Below are 19807 nucleotides of genomic sequence, written 5' to 3'. Positions count from 1 at the left end.
AATACTGAAGGAGTTTTCTGCCAATGAAAATCATTGAACATTGTTTCAGTCGTCCTATCTACGAAACCCGTCTGTTGCATTTTATTTTGGCCTTACGTGTAGCTGTCAGCGGTGCAGAGACAATTCTGCCATTGCATAGTAACACACTCGGGGCCGTGATCGTATAGTGGTTAGTACTCTGTGTTGTGGCCGCAGCAACCCCGGTTGGAATCCAGGTCACGGCAGCCTCAGCTTCACCAATAGTGTTGCTTGCTTGACCAGTGGGGAGATACGCGTCCCCACCCGATGTCTTACAGAAAACTCCACACATGAGTGGGGCGAGTGGCGCAATGGATACCGCATCTGATAATGGTTCAGGACATTCGAGGTTTGACTCCCAGCAAGCTCGTCTTACATTTTGTGCTAAACCTGTGCATCGTGTATCTTTTCATGAATTCACTGGAAAGGGCTCACTTCACCAATCTCAACAAGGAAAAGGTCCTTCCAGTGCTTAATAAACTCTTTGTCAAACATTAACCTGGGGAGTTACATTCTTCAACACAATTTTAGAAGTACCTTTTCCTTCAAGAAGGTCGTCCTGTCATTGGAAAAGGTTGCTTAAATCTCAAAATCCAGATCGAGCGAAATAGAAAATTCATTCCCACTGAATTGGTATTCAAGATTTCTGAATTGTATGAGTTTCATGAAATACTGAAGGAGTTTTCTGCCAATGAAAGTCATTTAACATTGTTTGAGTCGTCCTTTCTAAAAAAAAACAGTCTGTTGCATTTTATTTTGGCCGTACGTGTAGCTGTCAGCGGTAGCCAGACAATTTTGCCATTGCATAGCTATACACTCGGGGCCGTGATCGTATCAGTGTTAGTTCTCTATGTTCTGGCTGCAGCAACACAGGTTCGGTTCCGGGTCACGGCAGCCTCAGCTCCACCAATAGTGTTGCTTGCTTGACCAGTGGGGAGATACGCGTCCCCCCAGATGTCTTACAGACAACTCCACACATGAGTGGGGCGAGTGGCGCAATGGATACCGCATCTGATAATGGTTCAGGACATTCTAGGTTTGACTCCCAGCTAGCTCGTCTTACATTTTGTGCTAAACCTGTGCATCGTGTATCTTTTCATGAATTCACTGGAGAGGGCTCACTTCACCAATGTCAACAAGGAGAAGGTCCTTCCAGTGCTTAATAAACTCTTTGTCAAACATTAACCTGGAGAGTTACATTCTTCAACACAATTTTAGAAGTAACTTTTCCTTCAAGAAGGTCGCCCTGTCATTGGAAAAGGTTGCTTAAATCTCAAAATCAAGATCCTGCGAAATAGAAAATTCATTCCCACTGAATTGGTATTCAAGATTTCTGAATTGTATGAGTTTCATGAAATACTGAAGGAGTTTTCTGCCAATGAAAGTCATTTAACATTGTTTGAGTCGTCCTTTCTAAAAAAAAAACAGTCTGTTGCATTTTATTTTGGCCGTAAGTGTAGCTGTCAGCAGTAGACAGACAATTTTGCCATTGCATAGCTATACACTCGGGGCCGTGATCGTATCAGTGTTAGTTCTCTGTGTTCTGGCTGCAGCAACACAGGTTAGGTTCCGGGTCACGGCAGCCTCAGCTCCACCAATAGTGTTGCTTGCTTGACCAGTGGGGAGATACGCGTCCCCCCAGATGTCTTACAGACAACTCCACACATGAGTGGGGCGAGTGGCGCAATGGATACCGCATCTGATAATGGTTCAGGACATTCTAGGTTTGACTCCCAGCTAGCTCGTCTTACATTTTGTGCTAAACCTGTGCATCGTGTATCTTTTCATGAATTCACTGGAGAGGGCTCACTTCACCAATGTCAACAAGGAAAAGGTCCTTCCAGTGCTTAATAAACTCTTTGTCAAACATTAACCTGGAGAGTTACATTCTTCATCACAATTTTAGAAGTACCTTTTCCTTCAAGAAGGTCGTCCTGTCATTGGAAAAGGTTGCTTAAATCTCAAAATCAAGATTCCGCAAAATAGAAAATTCATTCCCACTGAATTGGGATTCAAGATTTCTGAAATGTATGAGTTTCATTAAATACTGAAGGAGTTTTCTGCCAATGAGAATCATTGAACATTGTTTCAGTCGTCCTATCTACGAAACCCGTCTGTTGCATTTTATTTTGGCCTTACGTGTAGCTGTCAGCGGTGCAGAGACAATTCTGCCATTGCATAGCAACGCACTCGGGGCCGTGATCGTATAGTGGTTAGTACTCTGTGTTGTGGCCGCAGCAACCCCGGTTCGAATCCGGGTCACGGCAGCCTCAGCTTCACCAATAGTGTTGCTTGCTTGACCAGTGGGGAGATACGCGTCCCCACCCGATGTCTTACAGAAAACTCCACACATGAGTGGGGCGAGTGGCGCAATGGATACCGCATCTGATAATGGTTCAGGACATTCGAGGTTTGACTCCCAGCAAGCTCGTCTTACATTTTGTGCTAAACCTGTGCATCGTGTATCTTTTCATGAATTCACTGGAGAGGGCTCACTTCACCAATCTCAACAAGGAAAAGGTCCTTCCAGTGCTTAATAAACTCTTTGTCAAACATTAACCTAGAGAGTTACATTCTTCAACACAATTTTAGAAGTACCTTTTCCTTCAAGAAGGTCGTCCTGTCATTGGAAAAGGTTGCTTAAATCTCAAAATCCAGATCCTGCGAAATAGAAAATTCATTCCCACTGAATTGGTATTCAAGATTTCTGAATTGTATGAGTTTCATGAAATACTGAAGGAGTTTTCTGCCAATGAAAGTCATTTAACATTGTTTGAGTCGTCCTTTCTAAAAAAACCAGTCTGTTGCATTTTATTTTGGCCGTACGTGTAGCTGTCAGCGGTAGACAGACAATTTTGCCATCGCATAGCTATACACTCGGGTCCGTGATTGTATCGGTGTTAGTTTTCTATGTTCTGGCCGCAGCAACACAGGTTCGGTTCTGGGTCACGGCAGCCTCAGCTCCACCAATAGAGTTGCTTGCTTCACTAGTGGGGAGATACGAGTCCCCCCAGATGTCTTACAGACAACTCCACACATGAGTGGGGCGAGTGGCGCAATGGATACCGCATCTGATAATGGTTCAGGACATTCTAGGTTTGACTCCCAGCTAGCTCGTCTTACATTTTGTGCTAAACCTGTGCATCGTGTATCTTTTCATGAATTCACTGGAGAGGGCTCACTTCACCAATGTCAACAAGGAGAAGGTCCTTCCAGTGCTTAATAAACTCTTTGTCAAACATTAACCTGGAGAGTTACATTCTTCAACACAATTTTAGAAGTAACTTTTCCTTCTAGAAGGTCGCCCTGTCATTGGAAAAGGTTGCTTAAATCTCAAAATCAAGATCCTGCGAAATAGAAAATTCATTCCCACTGAATTGGTATTCAAGATTTCTGAATTGTATGAGTTTCATGAAATACTGAAGGAGTTTTCTGCCAATGAAAGTCATTTAACATTGTTTGAGTCGTCCTTTCTAAAAAAAACAGTCTGTTGCATTTTATTTTGGCCGTACGTGTAGCTGTCAGCGGTAGACAGACAATTTTGCCATTGCATAGCTATACACTCGGGGGCCGTGATCGTATCGGTGTTAGTTCTCTATGTTCTGGCCGCAGCAACACAGGTTCGGTTCCGGTTCACGGCAGCCTCAGCTCCACCAATAGAGTTGCTTGCTTGACCAGTGGGGAGATACGAGTTCCCCCAGATGTCTTACAGACAACTCCACACATGAGTGGGGCGAGTGGCGCAATGGATACCGCATCTGATAATGGTTCAGGACGTGCTAGGTTTGACTCCCAGCTAGCTGGTCTTACATTTTTTGCTAAACCTGTGCATCGTGTATCTTTTCATGAATTCACTGGGGAGTGCTCACTTCACCAATGTCAACAAGGAGAAGGTCCTTCCAGTGCTGAATAAACTCTTTGTCAAACATTAACCTGGAGAGTTACATTCTTCATCAGAATTTTAGAAGTACCTTTTCCTTCAAGAAGGTCGTCCTGTCATTGGAAAAGGTTGCTTAAATCTCAAAATCAAGATTCCGCAAAATAGAAAATTCATTCCCACTGAATTGGGATTCAAGATTTCTGAAATGTATGAGTTTCATTAAATACTGAAGGAGTTTTCTGCCAATGAAAATCATTGAACATTGTTTCAGTCGTCCTTTCTAAGAAACCCGTCTGTTGCATTTTATTTTGGCCTTACGTGTAGCTGTCAGCGGTGGAGAGACAATTCTGCCATTGCACAGCAACACACTCGGGGCAGTTATCGTATCGTGGTTAGTACTCTGTGTAGTGGCCGCCGCAACCCCGGTTCGAGTCCGCGTCACGGCAGCCTCAGCTTCACCAATAGTGTTGCTTGCTTGACCAGTGGAGAGATACGCGTCCCCACCCGATGTCTTTCAGACAACTACACACATGCGTGGGGCTAGTGGCGCAATGGATAACGCATCTGACTACGGATCAGAAGATTCTAGGTTCGACTCCTAGCTAGCTCGTCTTACATTTTGTGCTAAACCTGTGCATTGTGTATCTTTTTATGAATTCTCTGGAGAGGGCTTTCTTCACCAATGTCAACAAGGAGAAGGTCCTTCCAGTGCTGAATAAACTCTTTGTCAAACATTAACCTGGAGAGTTACATTCTTCATCAGAATTTTAGAAGTACCTTTTCCTTCAAGAAGGTCGTCCTGTCATTGGAAAAGGTTGCTTAAATCTCAAAATCAAGATTCCGCAAAATAGAAAATTCATTCCCACTGAATTGGGATTCAAGATTTCTGAAATGTATGAGTTTCATTAAATACTGAAGGAGTTTTCTGCCAATGAAAATCATTGAACATTGTTTCAGTCGTCCTATCTACGAAACCCGTCTGTTGCATTTTATTTTAGCCTTACGTGTAGCTGTCAGCGGTGCAGAGATAATTCTGCCATTGCATAGCAACTCACTCGGGGCCGTGATCGTATAGTGGTTAGTACTCTGTGTTGTGGCCGCAGCAACCCCGGTTCGAATCCGGGTCACGGCAGCCTCAGCTTCACCAATAGTGTTACTTGCTTGACCAGTGGGGACATACGCGTCCCCACCCGATGTCTTACAGACAACTCCACACAGGAGTGGGGCGAGTGGCGCAATGGATACCGCATCTGATAATGGTTCAGGACATTTGAGGTTTGACTCCCAGCTAGCTCGTCTTACATTTTGTGCTAAACCTGTGCATCGTGTATCTTTTCATGAATTCACTGGAGAGGGCTCACTTCACCAATCTCAACAAGGAAAAGGTCCTTCCAGTGCTTAATAAACTCTTTGTCAAACATTAACCTGGAGAGTTACATTCTTCAACACAATTTTAGAAGTAACTTTTCCTTCAAGAAGGTCGTCCTGTCATTGGAAAAGGTTGCTTAAATCTCAAAATCAAGATCCTGCGAAATAGAAAATTCATTCCCACTGAATTGATATTCAAGATTTCTGAATTGTATGAGTTTCATGAAATACTGAAGGAGTTTTCTGCCAATGAAAGTCATTTAACATTGTTTGAGTCGTCCTTTCTAAAAAAAACAGTCTGTTGCATTTTATTTTGGCCGTACGTGTAGCTGTCAGCGGTAGACAGACAATTTTGCCATCGCATAGCTATTCACTCGGGGCCGTGATCGTATCAGTGTTAGTTTTCTATGTTCTGGCCGCAGCAACACAGGTTCGGTTCTGGGTCACGGCAGCCTCAGCTCCACCCATAGAGTTGCTTGCTTGACAAGTGGGGAGATAAGAGTCCCCCCAGATGTCTTACAGACAACTCCACACATGAGTGGGGCGAGTGGCGCAATGGATAACGCATCTGACTACGGATCAGAAGATTCTAGGTTTGACTCCCAGCTAGCTCGTCTTACATTTTGTGCTAAACCTGTGCATCGTGTATCTTTTCATGAATTCACTGGAGAGGGCTCACTTCACCAATGTCAACAAGGAGAAGGTCATTCGAGTGCTTAATAAACTCTTTGTCAAACATTAACCTGTAGAGTTACATTCTTCAACACAATTTTAGAAGTAACTTTTCCTTCAAGAAGGTCGTCCTGTCATTGGAAAAGGTTGCTTAAATCTCAAAATCAAGATCCTGCGAAATAGAAAATTCATTCCCACTGAATTGGTATTCAAGATTTCTGAATTGTATGAGTTTCATGAAATACTGAAGGAGTTTTCTGCCAATAAAAGTCATTTAACATTGTTTGAGTCGTCCTTTCTAAAAAAAACAGTCTGTTGCATTTTATTTTGGCCGTAAGTGTAGCTGTCAGCAGTAGACAGACAATTTTGCCATTGCATAGCAACACACTCGGGGCCGTGATCGTATAGTGGTTAGTACTCTGTGTAGTGGCCGCCCCAACCCCGGTTCGAGTCTGCGTCACGGCAGCCTCAGCTTCACCAATAGTGGTGCTTGCTTGACCAGTGGAGAGATACGCGTCCCCACCCGATGTCTTTCAGACAACTACACACATGCGTGGGGCTAGTGGCGCAATGGATAACGCATCTGACTACGGATCAGAAGATTCTAGGTTCGACTCCTAGCTAGCTCGTCTTACATGTTGTGCTAAACCTGTGCATCGTGTATCTTTTCATGAATTCACTGGAGAGGGCTCACATCACCAATGTCAACAAGGAAAAGGTCCTTCCAGTGCTTAATAAACTCTTTGTCAAACATTAACCTGGAGAGTTACATTCTTCATCACAATTTTAGAAGTACCTTTTCCTTCAAGAAGGTCGTCCTGTCATTGGAAAAGGTTGCTTAAATCTCAAAATCAAGATTCCGCAAAATAGAAAATTCATTCCCACTGAATTGGTATTCAAGATTTCTGAAATGTATGAGTTTCATTAAATCCTGAAGGAGTTTTCTGCCAATGAAAATCATTGAACATTGTTTCAGTCGTCCTATCTACGAAACCCGTCTGTTGCATTTTATTTTAGCCTTACGTGTAGCTGTCAGCGGTGCAGAGATAATTCTGCCATTGCATAGCAACTCACTCGGGGCCGTGATCGTATAGTGGTTAGTACTCTGTGTTGTGGCCGCAGCAACCCCGGTTCGAGTCCGCGTCACGGCAGCCTAAGCTTCACCAATAGTGTTGCTTGCTTGACCAGTGGAGAGATACGCGTCCCCACCCGATGTCTTTCAGACAACTACACACATGCGTGGGGCTAGTGGCGCAATGGATAACGCATCTGACTACGGATCAGAAGATTCTAGGTTCGACTCCTAGCTAGCTCGTCTTACATTTTGTGCTAAACCTGTGCATTGTGTATCTTTTTATGAATTCTCTGGAGAGGGCTTTCTTCACCAATGTCAACAAGGAGAAGGTCCTTCCAGTGCTGAATAAACTCTTTGTCAAACATTAACCTGGAGAGTTACATTCTTCAACAGAATTTTAGAAGTACCTTTTCCTTCAAGAAGGTCGTCCTGTCATTGGAAAAGGTTGCTTAAATCTCAAAATCAAGATTCCGCAAAATAGAAAATTCATTCCCACTGAATTGGGATTCAAGATTTCTGAAATGTATGAGTTTCATTAAATACTGAAGGAGTTTTCTGCCAATGAAAATCATTGAACATTGTTTCAGTCGTCCTATCTACGAAACCCGTCTGTTGCATTTTATTTTGGCCTTACGTGTAGCTGTCAGCGGTGCAGAGACAATTCTGCCATTGCATAGCAACACACCCGGGGCCGTGATCGTATAGTGGTTAGTACTCTGTGTTGTGGCCGCAGCAACCCCGGTTGGAATCCAGGTCACGGCAGCCTCAGCTTCACCAATAGTGTTGCTTGCCTGACCAGTGGGGAGATACGTGTCCCCACCCGATGTCTTACAGAAAACTCCACACATGAGTGGGGCGAGTGGCGCAATGGATACCGCATCTGATAATGGTTCAGGACATTCGAGGTTTGACTCCCAGCAAGCTCGTCTTACATTTTGTGCTAAACCTGTGCATTGTGTATCTTTTCATGAATTCACTGGAGAGGGCTCACTTCACCAATCTCAACAAGGAGAAGGTCCTTCCAGTGGTTAATAAACTCTTTGTCAAACATTAACCTGGAGAGTTACATTCTTCAACACAATTTTAGAAGTAACTTTTCCTTCAAGAAGGTCGCCCTGTCATTGGAAAAGGTTGCTTGAATCTCAAAATCAAGATCCTGCGAAATAGAAAATTCATTCCCACTGAATTGGTATTCAAGATTTCTGAATTGTATGAGTTTCATGAAATACTGAAGGAGTTTTCTGCCAATGAAAGTCATTTAACATTGTTTGAGTCGTCCTTTCTAAAAAAAAACAGTCTGTTGCATTTTATTTTGGCCGTAAGTGTAGCTGTCAGCAGTAGACAGACAATTTTGCCATTGCATAGCTATACTCTCGGGGGCCGTGATCGTATCGGTGTTAGTTCTCTATGTTCTGGCCGCAGCAACACAGGTTCGGTTCCGGTTCACGGCAGCCTCAGCTCCACCAATAGAGTTGCTTGCTTGACCAGTGGGGAGATACGAGTCCCCCCAGATGTCTTACAGACAACTCCACACATGAGTGGGGCGAGTGGCGCAATGGATACCGCATCTGATAATGGTTCAGGACATTCTAGGTTTGACTCCCAGCTAGCTCGTCTTACATTTTGTGCTAAACCTGTGCATCGTGTATGTTTTCATGAATTCACTGGAGAGGGCTCACTTCACCAATGTCAACAAGGAAAAGGTCCTTCCAGTGCTTAATAAACTCTTTGTCAAACATTAACCTGGAGAGTTACATTCTTCATCACAATTTTAGAAGTACCTTTTCCTTCAAGAAGGTCGTCCTGTCATTGGAAAAGGTTGCTTAAATCTCAAAATCAAGATTCCGCAAAATAGAAAATTCATTCCCACTGAATTGGGATTCAAGATTTCTGAAATGTATGAGTTTCATTAAATACTGAAGGAGTTTTCTGCCAATGAAAATCATTGAACATTGTTTCAGTCGTCCTTTCTAAGAAACCCGTCTGTTGTATTTTATTTTGGCCTTACGTGTAGCTGTCAGCGGTGGAGAGACAATTCTGCCATTGCATAGCAACACATTCGGGGGCGTGATTGTATATTGGTTAGTACTCTGTGTTGTGGCCGCAGCAACCCTGGTTTGAATCCGGGTCACGGCAGCCTCAGTTTCACCAATAGTGTTCCTTGCTTGACCAGTGGGGAGATACGCGTCCCCACCCGATGTCTTACAGACAACTCCACACAGGAGTGGGGCGAGTGGCGCTATGGATACCGCATCTGATAATGGTTCAGGACATTCTAGGTTTGACTCCTCGCTAGCTCGTCTTACATTTTGTGCTAAACCTGTGCATCGTGTATCTTTTCATGAATTCACTGGAGAGGGCTCACTTCACCAATCTCAACAAGGAAAAGGTCCTTCCAGTGCTTAATAAACTCTTTGTCAAACATTAACCTGGAGAGTTACATTCTTCAACACAATTTTAGAAGTAACTTTTCCTTCAAGAAGGTCGTCCTGTCATTGGAAAAGGTTGCTTAAATCTCAAAATCAAGATCCTGCGAAATAGAAAATTCATTCCCACTGAATTGATATTCAAGATTTCTGAATTGTATGAGTTTCATGAAATACTGAAGGAGTTTTCTGCCAATGAAAGTCATTTAACATTGTTTGAGTCGTCCTTTCTAAAAAAAACAGTCTGTTGCATTTTATTTTGGCCGTAAGTGTAGCTGTCAGCAGTAGACAGACAATTTTGCCATTGCATAGCTATACACTCGGGGCCGTGATCGTATCAGTGTTAGTTCTCTATGTTCTGGCTGCAGCAACACAGGTTCGGTTCCGGGTCACGGCAGCCTCAGCTCCACCAATAGTGTTGCTTGCTTGACCAGTGGGGAGATACGCGTCCCCCCAGATGTCTTACAGACAACTCCACACATGAGTGGGGCGAGTGGCGCAATGGATACCGCATCTGATAATGGTTCAGGACATTCTAGGTTTGACTCCCAGCTAGCTCGTCTTACATTTTGTGCTAAACCTGTGCATCGTGTATCTTTTCATGAATTCACTGGAGAGGGCTCACTTCACCAATGTCAACAAGGAGAAGGTCCTTCCAGTGCTTAATAAACTCTTTGTCAAACATTAACCTGGAGAGTTACATTCTTCAACACAATTTTAGAAGTAACTTTTCCTTCAAGAAGGTCGTCCTGTCATTGGAAAAGGTTGCTTAAATCTCAAAATCAAGATTCCGCAAAATAGAAAATTCATTCCCACTGAATTGGGATTCAAGATTTCTGAAATGTATGAGTTTCATTAAATACTGAAGGAGTTTTCTGCCAATGAAAATCATTGAACATTGTTTCAGTCGTCCTTTCCAAGAAACCCGTCTGTTGCATTTTATTTTGGCCTTACGTGTAGCTGTCAGCGGTGGAGAGACAATTCTGCCATTGCATAGCAACACACTCGGGGCCGTGATCGTATAGTGGTTAGTACTCTGTGTAGTGGCCGCCGCAACCCCGGTTCGAGTCCGCGTCACGGCAGCCTAAGCTTCACCAATAGTGTTGCTTGCTTGACCAGTGGAGAGATACGCGTCCCCACCCGATGTCTTTCAGACAACTACACACATGCGTGGGGCTAGTGGCGCAATGGATAACGCATCTGACTACGGATCAGAAGATTCTAGGTTCGACTCCTAGCTAGCTCGTCTTACATTTTGTGCTAAACCTGTGCATTGTGTATCTTTTTATGAATTCTCTGGAGAGGGCTTTCTTCACCAATGTCAACAAGGAGAAGGTCCTTCCAGTGCTGAATAAACTCTTTGTCAAACATTAACCTGGAGAGTTACATACTTCAACAGAATTTTAGAAGTACCTTTTCCTTCAAGAAGGTCGTCCTGTCATTGGAAAAGGTTGCTTAAATCTCAAAATCAAGATTCCGCAAAATAGAAAATTCATTCCCACTGAATTGGGATTCAAGATTTCTGAAATGTATGAGTTTCATTAAATACTGAAGGAGTTTTCTGCCAATGAAAATCATTGAACATTGTTTCAGTCGTCCTATCTACGAAACCCGTCTGTTGCATTTTATTTTGGCCTTACGTGTAGCTGTCAGCGGTGCAGAGACAATTCTGCCATTGCATAGCAACACACTCGGGGCCGTGATCGTATAGTGCTTAGTACTCTGTGTTGTGGCCGCAGCAACCCCGGTTGGAATCCAGGTCACGGCAGCCTCAGCTAACCAATAGTGTTGCTCGCTTGACCAGTGGGGAGATACGCGTCCCCACCCGATGTCTTACAGAAAACTCCACACATGAGTGGGGCGAGTGGCGCAATGGATACCGCATCTGATAATGGTTCAGGACATTCGAGGTTTGACTCCCAGCAAGCTCGTCTTACATTTTGTGCTAAACCTGTGCATCGTGTATCTTTTCATGAATTCACTGGAGAGGGCTCACTTCACCAATCTCAACAAGGAAAAGGTCCTTCCAGTGCTTAATAAACTCTTTGTCAAACATTAACCTGGAGAGTTACATTCTTCAACACAATTTTAGAAGTACCTTTTCCTTCAAGAAGGTCGTCCTGTCATTGGAAAAGGTTGCTTAAATCTCAAAATCCAGATCCAGCGAAATAGAAAATTCATTCCCACTGAATTGGTATTCAAGATTTCTGAATTGTATGAGTTTCATGAAATACTGAAGGAGTTTTCTGCCAATGAAAGTCATTTAACATTGTTTGAGTCGTCCTTTCTAAAAAAACCAGTCTGTTGCATTTTATTTTGGCCGTACGTGTGGCTGTCAGCGGTAGACAGACAATTTTGCCATTGCATAGCTATACACTCGGGGCCGTGATCGTATCAGTGTTAGTTCTCTATGTTCTGGCTGCAGCAACACAGGTTCGGTTCCGGGTCACGGCAGCCTCAGCTCCACCAATAGTGTTGCTTGCTTGACCAGTGGGGAGATACGCGTCCCCCCAGATGTCTTACAGACAACTCCACACATGAGTGGGGCGAGTGGCGCAATTGATACCGCATCTGATAATGGTTCAGGACATTCTAGGTTTGACTCCCAGCTAGCTGGTCTTACATTTTTTGCTAAACCTGTGCATCGTGTATCTTTTCATGAATTCACTGGGGAGTGCTCACTTCACCAATGTCAACAAGGAAAAGGTCCTTCCAGTGCTGAATAAACTCTTTGTCAAACATTAACCTGGAGAGTTACATTCTTCATCAGAATTTTAGAAGTACCTTTTCCTTCAAGAAGGTCGTCCTGTCATTGGAAAAGGTTGCTTAAATCTCAAAATCAAGATCCTGCGAAATAGAAAATTCATTCCCACTGAATTGGTATTCAAGATTTCTGAATTGTATGAGTTTCATGAAATACTGAAGGAGTTTTCTGCCAATAAAAGTCATTTAACATTGTTTGAGTCGTCCTTTCTAAAAAAAACAGTCTGTTGCATTTTATTTTGGCCGTAAGTGTAGCTGTCAGCAGTAGACAGACAATTTTGCCATTGCATAGCGACACACTCGGGGCCGTGATCGTATAGTGGTTAGTACTCTGTGTAGTGGCCGCCGCAACCCCGGTTCGAGTCCGCGTCACGGCAGCCTAAGCTTCACCAATAGTGGTGCTTGCTTGACCAGTGGAGAGATACGCGTCCCCACCCGATGTCTTTCAGACAACTACACACATGCGTGGGGCTAGTGGCGCAATGGATAATGCATCTGACTACGGATCAGAAGATTCTAGGTTCGACTCCTAGCTAGCTCGTCTTACATTTTGTGCTAAACCTGTGCATCGTGTATCTTTTCATGAATTCACTGGAGAGGGCTCACATCACCAATGTCAACAAGGAAAAGGTCCTTCCAGTGCTTAATAAACTCTTTGTCAAACATTAACCTGGAGAGTTACATTCTTCATCACAATTTTAGAAGTACCTTTTCCTTCAAGAAGGTCGTCCTGTCATTGGAAAAGGTTGCTTAAATCTCAAAATCAAGATTCCGCAAAATAGAAAATTCATTCCCACTGAATTGGTATTCAAGATTTCTGAAATGTATGAGTTTCATTAAATACTGAAGGAGTTTTCTGCCAATGAAAATCATTGAACATTGTTTCAGTCGTCCTATCTACGAAACCCGTCTGTTGCATTTTATTTTAGCCTTACGTGTAGCTGTCAGCGGTGCAGAGATAATTCTGCCATTGCATAGCAACTCACTCGGGGCCGTGATCGTATAGTGGTTAGTACTCTGTGTTGTGGCCGCAGCAACCCCGGTTCAAATCCGGGTCACGGCAGCCTCAGCTTCACCAATAGTGTTACTTGCTTGACCAGTGCGGACATACGCGTCCCCACCCGATGTCTTACAGACAACTCCACACAGGAGTGGGGCGAGTGGCGCAATGGATACCGCATCTGATAATGGTTCAGGACATTCTAGGTTTGACTCCCAGCTAGCTCGTCTTACATTTTGTGCTAAACCTGTGCATCGTGTATCTTTTCATGAATTCACTGGAGAGGGCTCACTTCACCAATGTCAACAAGGAGAAGGTCCTTCCAGTGCTTAATAAACTCTTTGTCAAACATTAACCTGCAGAGTTACATTCTTCAACACAATTTTAGAAGTAACTTTTCCTTAAAGAAGGTCGTCCTGTCATTGGAAAAGGTTGCTTAAATCTCAAAATCAAGATCCTGCGAAATAGAAAATTCATTCCCACTGAATTGGTATTCAAGATTTCTGAATTGTATGAGTTTCATGAAATACTGAAGGAGTTTTCTGCCAATGAAAGTCATTTAACATTGTTTGAGTCGTCCTTTCTAAAAAAAAAACAGTCTGTTGCATTTTATTTTGGCCTTAAGTGTAGCTGTCAGCAGTAGACAGACAATTTTGCCATTGCATAGCTATACACTCGGGCCGTGATCGTATCAGTGTTAGTTCTCTGTGTTCTGGCTGCAGCAACACAGGTTCAGTTCCGGGTCACGGCAGCCTCAGCTCCACCAATAGTTTTGCTTGCTTGACCAGTGGGGAGATACGCGTCCCCCCAGATGTCTTACAGACAACTCCACACATGAGTGGGGCGAGTGGCGCAATGGATACCGCATCTGATAATGGTTCAGGACATTCTAGGTTTGACTCCCAGCTAGCTCGTCTTACATTTTGTGCTAAACCTGTGCATCGTGTATCTTTTCATGAATTCACTGGAGAGGGCTCACTTCACCAATGTCAACAAGGAGAAGGTCCTTCCAGTGCTTAATAAACTCTTTGTCAAACATTAACCTGGAGAGTTACATTCTTCAACACAATTTTAGAAGTAACTTTTCCTTCAAGAAGGTCGTCCTGTCATTGGAAAAGGTTGCTTAAATCTCAAAATCAAGATTCCGCAAAATAGAAAATTCATTCCCACTGAATTGGGATTCAAGATTTCTGAAATGTATGAGTTTCATTAAATACTGAAGGAGTTTTCTGCCAATGAAAATCATTGAACATTGTTTCAGTCGTCCTTTCCAAGAAACCCGTCTGTTGCATTTTATTTTGGCCTTACGTGTAGCTGTCAGCGGTGGAGAGACAATTCTGCCATTGCATAGCAACACACTCGGGGCCGTGATCGTATAGTGGTTAGTACTCTGTGTAGTGGCCGCCGCAACCCCGGTTCGAGTCCGCGTCACGGCAGCCTAAGCTTCACCAATAGTGTTGCTTGCTTGACCAGTGGAGAGATACGCGTCCCCACCCGATGTCTTTCAGACAACTACACACATGCGTGGGGCTAGTGGCGCAATGGATAACGCATCTGACTACGGATCAGAAGATTCTAGGTTCGACTCCTAGCTAGCTCGTCTTACATTTTGTGCTAAACCTGTGCATTGTGTATCTTTTTATGAATTCTCTGGAGAGGGCTTTCTTCACCAATGTCAACAAGGAGAAGGTCCTTCCAGTGCTGAATAAACTCTTTGTCAAACATTAACCTGGAGAGTTACATTCTTCAACAGAATTTTAGAAGTACCTTTTCCTTCAAGAAGGTCGTCCTGTCATTGGAAAAGGTTGCTTAAATCTCAAAATCAAGATTCCGCAAAATAGAAAATTCATTCCCACTGAATTGGGATTCAAGATTTCTGAAATGTATGAGTTTCATTAAATACTGAAGGAGTTTTCTGCCAATGAAAATCATTGAACATTGTTTCAGTCGTCCTATCTACGAAACCCGTCTGTTGCATTTTATTTTGGCCTTACGTGTAGCTGTCAGCGGTGCAGAGACAATTCTGCCATTGCATAGCAACACACTCGGGGCCGTGATCGTATAGTGGTTAGTACTCTGTGTTGTGGCCGCAGCAACCCCGGTTGGAATCCAGGTCACGGCAGCCTCAGCTTCACCAATAGTGTTGCTTGCCTGACCAGTGGGGAGATACGTGTCCCCACCCGATGTCTTACAGAAAACTCCACACATGAGTGGGGCGAGTGGCGCAATGGATACCGCATCTGATAATGGTTCAGGACATTCGAGGTTTGACTCCCAGCAAGCTCGTCTTACATTTTGTGCTAAACCTGTGCATTGTGTATCTTTTCATGAATTCACTGGAGAGGGCTCACTTCACCAATCTCAACAAGGAGAAGGTCCTTCCAGTGGTTAATAAACTCTTTGTCAAACATTAACCTGGAGAGTTACATTCTTCAACACAATTTTAGAAGTAACTTTTCCTTCAAGAAGGTCGCCCTGTCATTGGAAAAGGTTGCTTGAATCTCAAAATCAAGATCCTGCGAAATAGAAAATTCATTCCCACTGAATTGGTATTCAAGATTTCTGAATTGTATGAGTTTCATGAAATACTGAAGGAGTTTTCTGCCAATGAAAGTCATTTAACATTGTTTGAGTCGTCCTTTCTAAAAAAAAACAGTCTGTTGCATTTTATTTTGGCCGTAAGTGTAGCTGTCAGCAGTAGACAGACAATTTTGCCATTGCATAGCTATACTCTCGGGGGCCGTGATCGTATCGGTGTTAGTTCTCTATGTTCTGGCCGCAGCAACACAGGTTCGGTTCCGGTTCACGGCAGCCTCAGCTCCACCAATAGAGTTGCTTGCTTGACCAGTGGGGAGATACGAGTCCCCCCAGATGTCTTACAGACAACTCCACACATGAGTGGGGCGAGTGGCGCAATGGATACCGCATCTGATAATGGTTCAGGACATTCTAGGTTTGACTCCCAGCTAGCTCGTCTTACATTTTGTGCTAAACCTGTGCATCGTGTATGTTTTCATGAATTCACTGGAGAGGGCTCACTTCACCAATGTCAACAAGGAAAAGGTCCTTCCAGTGCTTAATAAACTCTTTGTCAAACATTAACCTGGAGAGTTACATTCTTCATCACAATTTTAGAAGTACCTTTTCCTTCAAGAAGGTCGTCCTGTCATTGGAAAAGGTTGCTTAAATCTCAAAATCAAGATTCCGCAAAATAGAAAATTCATTCCCACTGAATTGGGATTCAAGATTTCTGAAATGTATGAGTTTCATTAAATACTGAAGGAGTTTTCTGCCAATGAAAATCATTGAACATTGTTTCAGTCGTCCTTTCTAAGAAACCCGTCTGTTGTATTTTATTTTGGCCTTACGTGTAGCTGTCAGCGGTGGAGAGACAATTCTGCCATTGCATAGCAACACATTCGGGGTCGTGATTGTATATTGGTTAGTACTCTGTGTTGTGGCCGCAGCAACCCTGGTTTGAATCCGGGTCACGGCAGCCTCAGTTTCACCAATAGTGTTCCTTGCTTGACCAGTGGGGAGATACGCGTCCCCACCCGATGTCTTACAGACAACTCCACACAGGAGTGGGGCGAGTGGCGCTATGGATACCGCATCTGATAATGGTTCAGGACATTCTAGGTTTGACTCCTCGCTAGCTCGTCTTACATTTTGTGCTAAACCTGTGCATCGTGTATCTTTTCATGAATTCACTGGAGAGGGCTCACTTCACCAATCTCAACAAGGAAAAGGTCCTTCCAGTGCTTAATAAACTCTTTGTCAAACATTAACCTGGAGAGTTACATTCTTCAACACAATTTTAGAAGTAACTTTTCCTTCAAGAAGGTCGTCCTGTCATTGGAAAAGGTTGCTTAAATCTCAAAATCAAGATCCTGCGAAATAGAAAATTCATTCCCACTGAATTGATATTCAAGATTTCTGAATTGTATGAGTTTCATGAAATACTGAAGGAGTTTTCTGCCAATGAAAGTCATTTAACATTGTTTGAGTCGTCCTTTCTAAAAAAAACAGTCTGTTGCATTTTATTTTGGCCGTAAGTGTAGCTGTCAGCAGTAGACAGACAATTTTGCCATTGCATAGCTATACACTCGGGGCCGTGATCGTATCAGTGTTAGTTCTCTATGTTCTGGCTGCAGCAACACAGGTTCGGTTCCGGGTCACGGCAGCCTCAGCTCCACCAATAGTGTTGCTTGCTTGACCAGTGGGGAGATACGCGTCCCCCCAGATGTCTTACAGACAACTCCACACATGAGTGGGGCGAGTGGCGCAATGGATACCGCATCTGATAATGGTTCAGGACATTCTAGGTTTGACTCCCAGCTAGCTCGTCTTACATTTTGTGCTAAACCTGTGCATCGTGTATCTTTTCATGAATTCACTGGAGAGGGCTCACTTCACCAATGTCAACAAGGAGAAGGTCCTTCCAGTGCTTAATAAACTCTTTGTCAAACATTAACCTGGAGAGTTACATTCTTCAACACAATTTTAGAAGTAACTTTTCCTTCAAGAAGGTCGTCCTGTCATTGGAAAAGGTTGCTTAAATCTCAAAATCAAGATTCCGCAAAATAGAAAATTCATTCCCACTGAATTGGGATTCAAGATTTCTGAAATGTATGAGTTTCATTAAATACTGAAGGAGTTTTCTGCCAATGAAAATCATTGAACATTGTTTCAGTCGTCCTTTCCAAGAAACCCGTCTGTTGCATTTTATTTTGGCCTTACGTGTAGCTGTCAGCGGTGGAGAGACAATTCTGCCATTGCATAGCAACACACTCGGGGCCGTGATCGTATAGTGGTTAGTACTCTGTGTAGTGGCCGCCGCAACCCCGGTTCGAGTCCGCGTCACGGCAGCCTAAGCTTCACCAATAGTGTTGCTTGCTTGACCAGTGGAGAGATACGCGTCCCCACCCGATGTCTTTCAGACAACTACACACATGCGTGGGGCTAGTGGCGCAATGGATAACGCATCTGACTACGGATCAGAAGATTCTAGGTTCGACTCCTAGCTAGCTCGTCTTACATTTTGTGCTAAACCTGTGCATTGTGTATCTTTTTATGAATTCTCTGGAGAGGGCTTTCTTCACCAATGTCAACAAGGAGAAGGTCCTTCCAGTGCTGAATAAACTCTTTGTCAAACATTAACCTGGAGAGTTACATACTTCAACAGAATTTTAGAAGTACCTTTTCCTTCAAGAAGGTCGTCCTGTCATTGGAAAAGGTTGCTTAAATCTCAAAATCAAGATTCCGCAAAATAGAAAATTCATTCCCACTGAATTGGGATTCAAGATTTCTGAAATGTATGAGTTTCATTAAATACTGAAGGAGTTTTCTGCCAATGAAAATCATTGAACATTGTTTCAGTCGTCCTATCTACGAAACCCGTCTGTTGCATTTTATTTTGGCCTTACGTGTAGCTGTCAGCGGTGCAGAGACAATTCTGCCATTGCATAGCAACACACTCGGGGCCGTGATCGTATAGTGGTTAGTACTCTGTGTTGTGGCCGCAGCAACCCCGGTTGGAATCCAGGTCACGGCAGCCTCAGCTAACCAATAGTGTTGCTCGCTTGACCAGTGGGGAGATACGCGTCCCCACCCGATGTCTTACAGAAAACTCCACACATGAGTGGGGCGAGTGGCGCAATGGATACCGCATCTGATAATGGTTCAGGACATTCGAGGTTTGACTCCCAGCAAGCTCGTCTTACATTTTGTGCTAAACCTGTGCATCGTGTATCTTTTCATGAATTCACTGGAGAGGGCTCACTTCACCAATCTCAACAAGGAAAAGGTCCTTCCAGTGCTTAATAAACTCTTTGTCAAACATTAACCTGGAGAGTTACATTCTTCAACACAATTTTAGAAGTACCTTTTCCTTCAAGAAGGTCGTCCTGTCATTGGAAAAGGTTGCTTAAATCTCAAAATCCAGATCCAGCGAAATAGAAAATTCATTCCCACTGAATTGGTATTCAAGATTTCTGAATTGTATGAGTTTCATGAAATACTGAAGGAGTTTTCTGCCAATGAAAGTCATTTAACATTGTTTGAGTCGTCCTTTCTAAAAAAACCAGTCTGTTGCATTTTATTTTGGCCGTACGTGTGGCTGTCAGCGGTAGACAGACAATTTTGCCATTGCATAGCTATACACTCGGGGCCGTGATCGTATCAGTGTTAGTTCTCTATGTTCTGGCTGCAGCAACACAGGTTCGGTTCCGGGTCACGGCAGCCTCAGCTCCACCAATAGTGTTGCTTGCTTGACCAGTGGGGAGATACGCGTCCCCCCAGATGTCTTACAGACAACTCCACACATGAGTGGGGCGAGTGGCGCAATTGATACCGCATCTGATAATGGTTCAGGACATTCTAGGTTTGACTCCCAGCTAGCTGGTCTTACATTTTTTGCTAAACCTGTGCATCGTGTATCTTTTCATGAATTCACTGGGGAGTGCTCACTTCACCAATGTCAACAAGGAAAAGGTCCTTCCAGTGCTGAATAAACTCTTTGTCAAACATTAACCTGGAGAGTTACATTCTTCATCAGAATTTTAGAAGTACCTTTTCCTTCAAGAAGGTCGTCCTGTCATTGGAAA

General features: G+C 43.6%; 10 non-coding genes across 10 annotated transcripts; all 10 read left to right on the top strand.

Moving 5' to 3' along the window:
- The first annotated feature begins 2213 nt into the window (after positions 1 to 2213).
- On the top strand, positions 2214 to 2285 carry trnah-gug (transfer RNA histidin (anticodon GUG)). The gene has a single exon. It is a non-coding gene; the product is annotated as a tRNA-His (tRNA).
- A 2150-nt stretch (positions 2286 to 4435) lies between these two features.
- trnar-acg (transfer RNA arginine (anticodon ACG)) lies at positions 4436 to 4508 on the top strand. Its single transcript has one exon. It is a non-coding gene; the product is annotated as a tRNA-Arg (tRNA).
- Positions 4509 to 4958: 450 nt separating this feature from the next.
- On the top strand, positions 4959 to 5030 carry trnah-gug (transfer RNA histidin (anticodon GUG)). Its single transcript has one exon. It is a non-coding gene; the product is annotated as a tRNA-His (tRNA).
- A 1464-nt stretch (positions 5031 to 6494) lies between these two features.
- On the top strand, positions 6495 to 6567 carry trnar-acg (transfer RNA arginine (anticodon ACG)). The gene has a single exon. It is a non-coding gene; the product is annotated as a tRNA-Arg (tRNA).
- Positions 6568 to 7180: 613 nt separating this feature from the next.
- trnar-acg (transfer RNA arginine (anticodon ACG)) lies at positions 7181 to 7253 on the top strand. The gene has a single exon. It is a non-coding gene; the product is annotated as a tRNA-Arg (tRNA).
- A 3359-nt stretch (positions 7254 to 10612) lies between these two features.
- On the top strand, positions 10613 to 10685 carry trnar-acg (transfer RNA arginine (anticodon ACG)). The gene has a single exon. It is a non-coding gene; the product is annotated as a tRNA-Arg (tRNA).
- A 1985-nt stretch (positions 10686 to 12670) lies between these two features.
- trnar-acg (transfer RNA arginine (anticodon ACG)) lies at positions 12671 to 12743 on the top strand. Its single transcript has one exon. It is a non-coding gene; the product is annotated as a tRNA-Arg (tRNA).
- Positions 12744 to 13193: 450 nt separating this feature from the next.
- On the top strand, positions 13194 to 13265 carry trnah-gug (transfer RNA histidin (anticodon GUG)). The gene has a single exon. It is a non-coding gene; the product is annotated as a tRNA-His (tRNA).
- Positions 13266 to 14729: 1464 nt separating this feature from the next.
- trnar-acg (transfer RNA arginine (anticodon ACG)) lies at positions 14730 to 14802 on the top strand. The gene has a single exon. It is a non-coding gene; the product is annotated as a tRNA-Arg (tRNA).
- A 3359-nt stretch (positions 14803 to 18161) lies between these two features.
- On the top strand, positions 18162 to 18234 carry trnar-acg (transfer RNA arginine (anticodon ACG)). Its single transcript has one exon. It is a non-coding gene; the product is annotated as a tRNA-Arg (tRNA).
- The last annotated feature ends 1573 nt before the right edge of the window (positions 18235 to 19807 follow it).

This window comes from Idiotropiscis lumnitzeri, chromosome 9 (genome assembly GCF_059441095.1).
Source record: "Idiotropiscis lumnitzeri isolate Australia: NSW breed Sydney's pygmy pipehorse chromosome 9, RoL_Ilum_1.0, whole genome shotgun sequence".
In the NCBI taxonomy this organism is placed as follows: domain Eukaryota; kingdom Metazoa; phylum Chordata; class Actinopteri; order Syngnathiformes; family Syngnathidae; genus Idiotropiscis; species Idiotropiscis lumnitzeri.
This window is presented reverse-complemented; position numbering and strand designations above follow the sequence as displayed.